This window comes from Polypterus senegalus, chromosome 1 (genome assembly GCF_016835505.1).
Source record: "Polypterus senegalus isolate Bchr_013 chromosome 1, ASM1683550v1, whole genome shotgun sequence".
Taxonomy (NCBI): domain Eukaryota; kingdom Metazoa; phylum Chordata; class Cladistia; order Polypteriformes; family Polypteridae; genus Polypterus; species Polypterus senegalus.
In genome coordinates this window covers 207,919,861-207,932,109 of record NC_053154.1, presented here as the reverse complement: position 1 = coordinate 207,932,109, position 12,249 = coordinate 207,919,861, and the positions used below count along the sequence as shown (strand labels likewise).

Here is a 12,249-nt window from a genome sequence, read left to right as displayed (position 1 = left end):
ACTGTATAGATGTAAATTAGAGATATTTCATAGATATATCAAAAAAGGAACTATGCAAAGAATAGGTAGTGTCATACACGTGTACATAGGAAAGAGCTAAAGGGTCTAAATGAGAGTAATTCCACGCAAGACCAGGGGGTGGCGGAGTGCGCTGACTGTTTTTCTCACTTTCCTGCAGACTGTTAATGGGAAATTCTGCCTGACCCAGATGATGTCATTTCCGGCCCTTCTGATGACTTCACTTCCGGTAAAGAACTCATGGACGAAGAGCCTTCTGGTTCCGGCCCTTTTGATGACATCATATCTGGGTCCGAGCCTATGGAAGAGATCCCTTCCACTTCTGCTTCCGCCCTCGATGACTTCACTTCCCTTTCTAGCCTTTAAAGCTGCCATATTCTACAAAAGACATCAGTTCTGTTTTGGACTCGGTTCTGAGCACATGAGTGCTATCAATTTACCCTTTTGCAGCCAGGGAATATTGTACAGGTGGCTGCCTCAAACCTTTTTATGACTCTTGCTTTTAATTATTGCGACAGTAGATAGATAGATAGATAGATAGATAGATAGATAGATAGATAGATAGATAGATAGATAGATAGATAGATAGATAGATAGATAGAGTATTGCTGGGGAGTTTTTATTACCCCAGTTCGCTAGATGACAGCAGTCCCAGATATCAATGCCCAGTGGGAAGCCAGCAGGGCCTGCTGGGAAATGTAGTCCAGCGGGGCAGCCCAGTGGGAGTCACTGGGGGCCACTAGAGGGAGCTGCAGGGAGAGAAGCTCCTTGTTAAAATGGACTTCCATGTGACTTGGAAGTGCTTCCATCGGGCAATTGCACCAGAAGTACTCCCGGGTCTAATGAAAGGGACTGCACACCCTTATCCAAGAGAGTCGGAGCTGGGAGGTAGAGAGGCAACACTTGACTGGAGGATGGCAGTGCAGTGGTGAGAGAAATTAAAGTAAGGAGAGAAAAACCTGTGCTTGTGCTTTTTGTAACCTATAAAGGAGTGTGGTGTAATAAACCAACCTTTATTTGAACCCGGGACTGTGTTTGTGTGTTCGTGTTGGGGGTTTGGGGCTTGCTGATGCCCCGGTATCCTTCACAATAGATAGACAGATATACACACACACTATTGTCTGAACACACACCAGATTGACTAAAAAGGAATTTTGCTGAAATAGTGCAATAATTTAAGTAAGTAAATTTCACCCTGCTGTTTTGTTTGCAATTCATTTTAAAGTAAATGTAATGCTATAAATTTCATGAAAAATAAAAAAAATGTTATATATCATCTACCATTAAATATTAAATACACTATAATGCAAAGCATTATATCTATTATTACTGACAAGCAGGAAGATAGTGTAGTCACTTGTCATAAGCTATAGGACATTTTAAGGAGGTCTGATTGATCATCAAACAGCATTAGTCCTTAAGAGTAGACTGCACTAAAAAAACAAAAAAAAAAACAGTTTTGTATTGATTTATATGTTCGTTTATAAAGGAAAGCATCTGAATTATTTTAACAATTACAGCTGAAATTGGCCTTGTGGTTTTACATATTTGGTGATTAATAAAAGTTAATAAAAGTTTGTTTTCAAATTAAATGATCTAAAAGTTGGTTTTCTGAGAGTACTCTGTGGTAGACATGGTAAACTTTCATAAAACGTCCTTAATATTGGTTGTAAATGTTTGTATATTTTAAGCTTCAGGATCACCTCTCATGCACTCAAACAAATCAACATGAACTATAAGAAGAAAAGCCTGTTTGCTACTTTGGACTACATTATCCTTTTTTGGCAACTAGATCTATTTTTCATTTTGCTGTTGATCTTTTTCTAGTTCCAAATCCTGAATCTAGAATAAATCCAGAAGCCCAGTTCATGTGATTCAACACTAACGGTTAAGGTATTTTTTTTTTAGCAATATGGGTCAAGATCACTAAAGCAAATTAAGGTGTGGATGTTCTGATCTTTACCACACTTTTCTGTGCAATGTTGAAGAGCAAGTATGGTAAACTACTGTCATCACAGTACCATCAAAACTCTCAGCTTGTTTCAGGAGATGTTTTAGGGTATAAAGTATATGAGGCTATGAAAAGCATTCTAATCACAGACAGATAGCCTGGAGATACACTGTAGTAAATGCCAGGACCACCATCTTGTAGTGTGGCATTGGCAGTCTTGTTGCACAACCGTTTGGGACAATATCTCTTATTTATCAACAGGAGACAAAAATTCACTAAAGAATTGAATACACAGCCTTTCTAAAACACATCCAAAAGTAAAGCCTAACTTATTGAGTATCATATTACCATACAGTACTATATAATTATTATATTATCACAACTATCATCAACCGTAGATGATTATATACACACCATAAATCTTTACAGATTAAGTCTCACCAGCAACTTGAAATAAAGAGTAAAGCAAATGATAGATTTAACTGTATTGCTTTGAAGAAGCCTTCCAAAAGCAGGATTGCTCTCATTACAACATTGTATATAGATGATTTGTGTTTTCTAATAAATAAAATCCAGTTATCTATTTAAATACATTCTTGTTTATCATTGCACCAAAGAGTAGCAACATGTTGCACATTGTTTGGACATGCAAGTAAGAACTTCACTGTACTCTATAAATGTGACAATGTTAACACAGAATGTATGATACTCCAAAGAGACTTCAGCTCATGGACTAAATTGTGTTCTTGAGCACCGATATGGCTTTATCTCTCTTACATCTGATCCTCTGATCTGATAAAGCAGTTTAACCTGTGATGCGTTCCTGAGGTCAGATGATGACGGAAAAAGAAATTACAACATTTTTAAATCTCCCTAAATACAAAAAATAATTGAGGAGAGAGTCTACTTTCAATGAACATAGGCACATGTGAGACAGACAAAAATAAGGCTACCATACACTATTAAAAATAATGGTTCTTTAATGGGTTGTGTGGCATATCACAGAACCATTACTTGAGCAAACACCATTTCATTCTGGGAAGGGTTCTTTGCGTATGAAGTTGGTTCTTTCTGTTTTGAAAAAAAGGTGGACAACAAAACCTGAAATATGCAATGTTTGGTAGGCTACCTAGCAGGCCTCTAATGGATTATAAAAACTTGGACTTAGTCTGTGTTACTGTATGCAGCGAGAGGCCTTTTATAATCAGAAGCCAGTGGTATTTCACATATTTGTTACTATCTAGTCATGGTTATTTACTGTATGGAGCTTGTTATTGATCTAAATAAATAAAGGATCTTTCTGGAGCCTTCATGTGGATGGGTCTTTTGGAAACCAAAAACTGTTCCCCTATGGCATCACTGTGAAGACCCACTCTGTCAACTTTATTTTTAAGAGTGTAGGCAAGACCTTACCAATACTGTACGTGGTCAAGTTAATACCGACATGCTGAGTAACATAAAGGGTAGCAACTCTATTCTTGTGTCCCTGATTCTATCTTATGACAGTAATATTTCTAGTCCACCACAGGTAAGGAGGTTCACGGAATGTCAATACCAAATTGATGTTACATACGCCATATATTTATGTTGAATCATTTTTGTTTTTTATGTTGTAGTACTGTTTACTGCAATGTTAGTCCATTGTGCAGTTCTAACTGATTCCACCTTTGCAAACAGTCTGTCGCTGTATTTCTAGGAGTTAGCAATACAATCTGCTTCTAAGATTACTTTTTCTATACCCTTTCATATTGACAATTGAAAAAGTAAAATATATATCAGTCCTCAAAGTTAGGGATGAGAGTAGAAACATTGGCTTAGGTATTTATATTTGTAAATTTTACATTTACAGAATTTTAGGTTCATAATTGTTATATATACAGAGTATAGTGAAATTTAGACTTGTATGCACTAATCAATATGCAACATGTCGCTACTCTTCCAAGTGTAACAACCATACCTCAAAACTCACTGTCTTCCTTAACTGAAATATCAACATTACTTTGAAATGTGTGCTTTCTTACATAAAAAATCTCAGAACACAATTGTCATGACCTAATAGCAACAAATTTTATACCGAATGTGGCTTTAGTAGTTTGTTTGACATTAAAAAAAGTAGCACTGTAAGGTTACTAGGTAGTCATAATTCAATAATGATGATAACAACATTAAATAAAAACTAATAAGCTAAAGCAATTAAAAAGTTGTCTGAATAGTTTTTATGCACTGCAGATCTCATTTCACTCACAGTACATCACATGTGCATAAGTAAAATAACTGCAGTATATAAAAGTTCAGATCTGTCTTATTGTCCATCAGTAATAGTGCAAATATGTGGTTTATTGCCAGATGGCATATGTGAGTTTAAATGTTACGTACATGTTGGTACTAAACGACACAACTGGGTAGCTGTGAATTTAGCAACAAAAAACACAAATGAAATCTGGGTACTCTCAAAAGCTTATCATTAACCTGCAAAGTCCCGACGATTAAAGTTCAGCTTCACAATTTTAAAATCATACAATTGGAAAGCAAAAAACCAGAAAAAAAAGTTTTAATAATTTATCTTATGAATTGGCTTGGTTTATTTAGTTTATAATATTTTCTGGTTTTTTATGTGAAAATATGTTTACTATGATGCATACCAATATGTCGAAAAAGTTATTGGTGGGATTCATTTATAACGAGTACAAAGGCAGGAATGATTAGAAACCATCTGCTATTTAGCACAGACCATAGATAAATAAAAAATATTAAAGTTATCAGAAATGGTTTCAAAGATAGACTCTCACAAAGAAGTTTTTTTTTTATTATTTGCGTGTCACAGCCATTAAGACCTGTCCAATATGATGTGTGCATGCCGGCTACACCTTCAGAAGTCGTTGCTCGCTTAGCATGACCCTCCATTGTCACAAGGACAGAAAATAAAGTGTATAGATAGATAGATAGATAGATAGATAGATAGATAGATAGAGAGAGAGAGAGAGAGAGAGAGAAACGCCTCATGACACATTGCAATTAAAGTGAGCCATAGCAGGTGTAGAAGCCTAGGCAAGCATGTACAATGGATGTTGTGACAAGTTGGTGAAGCAAAGCAAAAATGTATTTATTTTAAGCAATAATCCAATACAGTAAACAGAGTATTTTACAGAGTAACGTGAATTGTAGAAAAGACATGGGAAAGAGAGTGCAGGCAGGATGGAATGGGTGGAGATGAGTATCAGGAGTGATTTTTGACAGACGGGTATCAGCAAGAGTGAAAGGGAAAATCTACATGATGGTAGTGAGACCAGCTATGTTATATGGGTTAGAGACGGTGACATTGACCAAAAAACAGGAGACAGAGCTGGAGATGGCAGACTTAAAGATGCTAAGATTTGCATTGTGTGTGACGAGGATGGACAGGATTATAAATGAGTACATTAGAGGGTCAGCTTAAGTTGGACGGTTCGGAGACAAAGTCAGAGAGGCGAGATTGCATTGGTTTGGACATGTGCAGAGGAGAGATGCTGGGTATATTGGGAAAAGGATGCTAAGGATAGAGCTGCCTGGCAAGTGGAAGGCCTAAGAGAAGGTTTATGAATGTGGTGAGAGAAGACATGCAAGTGATGGGTGTAACAGAGCAAGATTCAGAGGATAGGAAGATATGGAAAAAGATGATTCACTGTGGTGACCCATAATGGAAGCAGCTGAAAGAAGAATTCAATAGAGTAAACCGAAAATAGAAAGACGGCCAAATCATGTGTCAGGCAACAAGGATAGTGACACAAAAAATCAAAAATACAGACAAAAAATACTAAATTGCTGGACACTCAGAACATTCAAAGCCTTTTCAAAGGATTGGATGTATAAAACTAGAGCCCTAGTCTGCCTGTTTTTTTGATTTTCTTTGCGCCTGGCATTTTGTTTCTGAGGCTCAATTAATATCATTCATCAACAAATGAAGATGAACGGGGCTAGGAAAAGAACAAGAAAATGAATATGAAAGGAAAGCTCAGTTCCAATTCTGACATGTATGAAATATTGCTGCTGCATTTAAAACAGTATTGCATTATTGAGTGGCAGAGATTGCTTAAGGAAGATAAGCAAAGTCATTGTCAGAAACAAGGTTACAATTATCTGTCATGAAAAGCAGTCAGGGCAAAAATAAAAGTTGAATGCCCTAGTCAGTGGCTCCTGAAGTTCTGTAATTTATTACAGTATTGGAAAGATTCCCTAATAAATTAGACTCCCAAAGTTTAGATTAGCTCCTAATGCTGTACTTAAACTTAAATACGATGAAACCATGGCGTCGACCACCAAAATGAGCATATACACTTCTGAAATAATGAATGTGTCTTCAGTAAACATTGTGACAAATGGGAAAACCAGCGAAGTCAAAGGATGTCCGATACCCAGAGAGCAAACCATAGGCAATCAACTATAAAAATGAAAACATCCATCCATCCATCCATTATCCAACCCGCTATATCCTAACTACAGGGTCATGGGGGTCTGCTGGAGCCAATCCCAGCCAACACAGGGCACAACTCCGGACAGGGCGCCAGCCCACTGCAGGACGCACACACACCCACCCACACACCAAGCACACACTAGGGACAATTTAGGATCGCCAGTGCACCTAACCTGCATGTCTTTGGACTGTAGGAGGAAACTGGAGCACCCGGAGGAAACACACGCAGACACGAGGAGAACATGGGGAGAACATGCAAACTCCAAGAAGGAAGGACCCGGGAAACATACTAAACAGAAATTAAAAACACTATCGTAAAAATGATAATTGTATTCATAACCTGATGATACTGATTCCAGATTTGTAGATTGAGAAGTGATTGTACGTTTTACTGTATGCTGATTGAGTGATAATGTTCAAAGTGATTAAGAATGGCATGGAGTACCCTTTGTAGCTGGGATGCACTGATTTTTTTTTTCCTTCTTCATCTCTCACCAGTTTGTTGACATCTTGGTAAAATATTCAGTTCATTTTTAGTATTTCTGGGGCATTTATTGCATTGTATATTATTTGTTTCTGACAATAATGTAACCATGGCATCATCTTGGAAGTTTCTTTTTTTTATCATGACCACCATTTTGTATTTTTTTTTTTTTTATGGCCGTGACTACAACATTGAGAGTGATGATGTCCATTGCTAGCCACGTGATTGGTTGTTATTTTGGTGTGTGACATTACTGTGTCAACCTCATTTAAGATGACACAATGCAACATTTTGTTATTGGCACATTGGACTCTTTTCAAAACAGTTAATGAACGTCAGAGTTAGTGAGGAGTCAAAAAAATGTTAGCATTAGGATTTTTTCGTAATTTTTTTGATCACATGGTTTATTTTGGTTTTCTGACTCTCAAGCTTATATTTGTTCTTTCTATCCCCAGCCTATTTTTTTATGTTATATTGGTTACTTGGCTAGCAATCATAACATCCAGGACTTTTAGTTCTTGTCTCTTTCAATCCCATTAATTTGAAAATGCTTAACGTTATGCTTTTTATTTTTTTACTTACTATTTATTTAAATGATTTGCAAAAAAATAAAATCCCATTACAGTTCCAAGGTAATCCATTTTCATGTACTACATTTGGGCACTTCCATCTTCGGTTTTGTGATGGTGAGGTAAACTTATCCAGCAAGACTTAATAAAAAAGGTAGACTTGCAAGACTTACTCTTTATACTGTATCTGTATTGTTTTCAGCATTTTCATCTTGGAACCTTGTACAGCAAATGAAAGACTGAAAGCAGCCCAATCATTACCAAAATAGTGATATTTAGAGGCCTGTTTAGAATTTCAAAATATATGCAGTAATGTTGCACTGTATACAGGTTCTAATAAAGTAAGTTTTTAAAAGGTACTATACCATCTTTATGATACATATGGAACAGGAACCGGACGCTCTGCTCAAGCAACCCGCTCTTTGACGTAATAATTGTGTATTACTGCACTGGACAATCCAAAGGGGAATGAAAATCCACCTCATACTGCTCCGTATAGCATGCATAAATATCCACAAGGTTGATTAAGCAATTATAAGCTTGGAACGGATACCGGACGAGTGGAGTGTGGAGGAGATGCGCACCACACATGTATGTAGGCAGGTAGGAAGCAGCCGCCAGGAGCCAGTGGAGTACAGGCGATTAGAAGTTATCTGTTATTCACTTTGGATTCATATCGGTATAGTTACTTTGGTGTGAAAGCTGGTATCGGTACAAAAGTCAAAATTTTTGTATCGATCCAACACTGATGTTCAGGAAGGCCAAGAACATTGCCATATATATATAAGTACTCTCCATTTTCATACTGGTTTGTTGAACTAAAATTGAGTTTCATTACTGTTGTAAAATCTTGTTTATCCCAGCTTCTTTTATCAAACCTGGCCTATTTTCTTTTATACAGATTTTTGAAAATGATGGAAAAGACACAAATGCAACACAGAGGGCAGCCTACAAAGTATCAGCCTCACCATCATGGTCTGTGTTACTCAAATCTCCGTTCATGACTACACAGAACTACAATGTTACCTACCTGATAGACCGACAAACAGATCTTGACTTTTAAACATAAGACACATTGGCCATGAATAGCACTTATCATACTGTTAATCTGAATTATGTAATGTGGAATGCCAAATAGAAAAAAATGAAAATTATTTTACTTCACCTTTAGATACTATACTGAAACAGGAGATGCACAGGCAAGTTTTATGCTTCTCTGTGGCAAGTCAGTAAATATTTTCAATGTATTCACCTTGTAAAGCAAGGTTCAATTCATCTAAAGAAGCATTTCCATGTGTTGTGAAGGGATAAAATGAATCAATACTCACTATTTCAGGACTAATCGATGCTTTCAGATTTCTGTTTATCTTCTGTAAATTATGGGAATTTTTTTTTTCCTCTCTCAGATATTTGGTTTACTTGATGTGCCTTGGAGCAGTGGCTAAAGTGAATAATGCTTTTGATAAGCATTTGAATAGTGTTCAGCATTCAGCACCATGTTCCTGTTGTAAAAGCAACAGTTCATAAAATTGCCCTCGTGACTCAGATTCTACAAGGAGGTTAACCCTCTTAACTTTCAGTAGACTCACTCTGATAACCTGTGGCCCTCTTTGCTTTTTGTCTAAAGAAAATAATTGTGTTTGTTGGCCTGTGGAGATATAATGGCATAGGTGTGATTTAATTAAAATGTTTATGAAGGAGATGTGTTCAGCATGGACAAGCCTGGCTTCATGTGGGCCACGCTCTCGATGGAGCTCTTACAGTTTGTTTGTTTTATGCTTGTCGTAACGGCTGCAATAAATGAAGGAATGGGTTCTGTGCTTTCTATTTTCTCCGCATCATATTTTCAACGTCGGGAGACTCTGACAGCTACCTTCAAGGTACAATAAATGCAGACACCTCAGATTTATAATAATAAGTAGTACTTGGTGGCCCCATTACATTGTATCTTTCTCCTCCTGCACTCCACAGATTGCATGGCATATTGGAGATTCTGAATAACAACTCAAGGATGGGACAAAATGTTATTATGCTTTTACCCTGACCTGTAATTTTATTGGCATGTAAAATGAGCTTCTAATGTGGAATAAAGTGTCTGTGTATCAGATTGGCAGACATATGCCATTGATGATCAACTGTCTATTATCAGTTGTAAACAGCCTCACACAAATGGGCCAATATGTACTCAACTTGATGGCTGGTTCAGCAGGTCTAGTGTCAATAATTTTGCAGAGTGATAGCAATACTGATTATATGTGCTGGCCAATTCTCAAGAGACTAATGGGACCTTACTCTATAATTCACTATATCTAGAGCATTTTAGTCTATTGGACAAAGCTCATTTTTGTTTAAATAACCCTAAAGCAAGCCAAGAATTGAAAGACAATCTAATATTTTCTGGCTAAGCTCTATATTATCCTTGAAAGCTGCAATGCTGTGCCTATAAGAGATCTCCCTCCTGTCATCCCTACACTAAAGGCCTTCATTAACATGGTCACCCTGAGCACACAAAATCTGGTAAGTACATGTGACTCTCCTGCAAGTGTATACTCAGCACATGTCCGCGTATTTCCAGAGTACAAGTGTGTTTGTATTTCTGTGACCGTGCAGCTTCTGACATGTCCTGCTGTGCCTAATATTTCTTGGTGTGAGAAGCAGGCAGGGAAGCATGAGACCAAACGTGTTAAGCTTGTGACCGTGACTGAGCCCGGTGATAGTGGAGAGCCAATCAGAAAAGAAAGGTGAATGAAGAAAAATAAAGTGAAACCCATGCACAAAATAGAGGAAAGGGGGAAATGGCACTGAAGTGGAAAGCAAAATAGCCATGTATTTAAAAAGATAGTAAGTTTATAAGAAGAGAAAAACTGGAGGAGGTGGGAAAGAACTTGCAATGAGTAAAACAGAAATGAGATATGCAGGGCACAAAAGGGAGAGAATAAATGAAGTAAACATCAAGGAAAATAATTAGGATGAGGGAGAACAGAAACAGTAAATGAGGAAAAGCAAAATGAGAGAGAATGAGGTCAAACAGAATATGGTAAAAAAAGGAGAAGGCTGGAATGAGAAAATGAAGCGATAAAAACAGATGAAGATGGGAAGGAATGATCACAAGAATCAGGGGCAATGGAAAAAGAAGAGTAAAGAGAGGGTAAAATACACAAGGGAAACAAAGGCATTGCAACAAATTGTGGGGAATGAGTGAAAGATAATGCAGGAGAAAAAGGAGTCAACCGAGAAGAGAGAGAAGAGTATGAAAGTGGCTGCTAGTGGCAACTCAATTTATTTTTACAACTTATAAAACAATCACTAAAACATATGATGCCCAGAAATTATAAAATCACCAAATTTATAAAACCTACTTGGAAAACGGTGCCTGTGGTATCTCAGTGGCCCTCGGTGCATTGCTGGCACCTGTCTTAAAAGGGATGCCAATCCAATGCATGGCACACCTACACACTTAGTGGGTCAGTTGAGAATGACTAGTCAAACTTAGCCCAAAGGTCTTTACATCTGTAGTGCTTATCAAAAGTATTTACCCCTTTTGAAGTTTTCGAATATTATTGTTACACAACATCGAATCCCAATGGATTTAATTTGACATTTTTGACACTGCAGACAAAGACTCTTTTATTAATGTTAAACTGAAAATAGATTTCTGTAAAACAGTCAAACGTAATTGTGAACATGTTCACGCCCTTTAATTTGATAAACCTAAATCATCTTTTATGCAGCCAATTGGTTTTGGAAGTTTCATAATTAGTTCAGTGGATAACACCTTTCTGTAGTCAAGGGGTGTTAATTGATTGTAACTTAAATTTATGTGGACGGTCCAATTTGTTGTGAGTCAGTATTGTGGCTTAACGTACACAATGAAGACAAAAAAAAAACACTCCAAGCAACTCTGTAATAAGATAATTAAAAAGCACACATCATGGGATGGAGTCATTGAATATCTCTTAGAGTCCAGCTACATCAATCATTAAGAAATGGAGAGAGTAAATCTGTTAGAGCAGGCCATCCACAAAAACTGGGTGAGTAAACAAGAAGCGTGGGAGGCCACCAATTGACCTTTGATTACTCTGAATGAACCACAAGCTGCAGTAGTTTAAACTGGAATTGCTGTCCAGACAACAACTGTCACCGCTTTACTGAAGTGTAGTGAAGAGAAAGCCACTGTTGAAAAAGCACATTTCATCTCATTTTAAATTTGCCAGAAGGCATATGAGAGACTCTGAAGTCAGCTGGAAGAAGTTCCTGTGGTCTGTTGAGAGTCTAAAATTAAACTTTCTGGCTATCAGACTGCCACATTACACTGCACACTTTTGAAAACACAGCATCCACAACATGAAGCATGGTAGTGGCACCAAAATGCAGAGTAATCCTGGGGATTTCTGATGATTAGATCCACTGTGATTGAATGTTGCAGAATTATTAAAATGTGAAAACTTCCAACAGGCACCGTAAATGAAAATTGAGTAGTCAGAGAAAATTCATCCAGGCAAAAAGAGAACAATCAAATGTCAAAAAATGGTAAATAGAGAGAAAATCAAACTTAGATGTCATCAATAAAACTAGACAGGTAAAAAGTGAAAATGTGCTTAAGTATACAATATCCTTTTAAAGCTTGCCAGGTCACAAATCAGACCTAAACACCTACTTTGGGCCGTCTGCCCTGGATACAGTGAACAATCGTCACAAATATAAGAAAAAATTAAAGGTGAAGAAAACATTTAGCCTAACATAGCTTTCAAAAACTGTACAGTTTGTTTCAAGATAA

At 37.1% G+C, this 12,249-nt stretch overlaps 1 protein-coding gene across 1 annotated transcript in view; it reads right to left on the bottom strand.

The window, feature by feature from the left end:
* The window catches only part of LOC120538509 (pro-neuregulin-3, membrane-bound isoform-like), an 822,431-nt gene that overhangs the window by 445,060 nt on the left and 365,122 nt on the right, over positions 1-12,249 (bottom strand). The window lies entirely within an intron of this gene.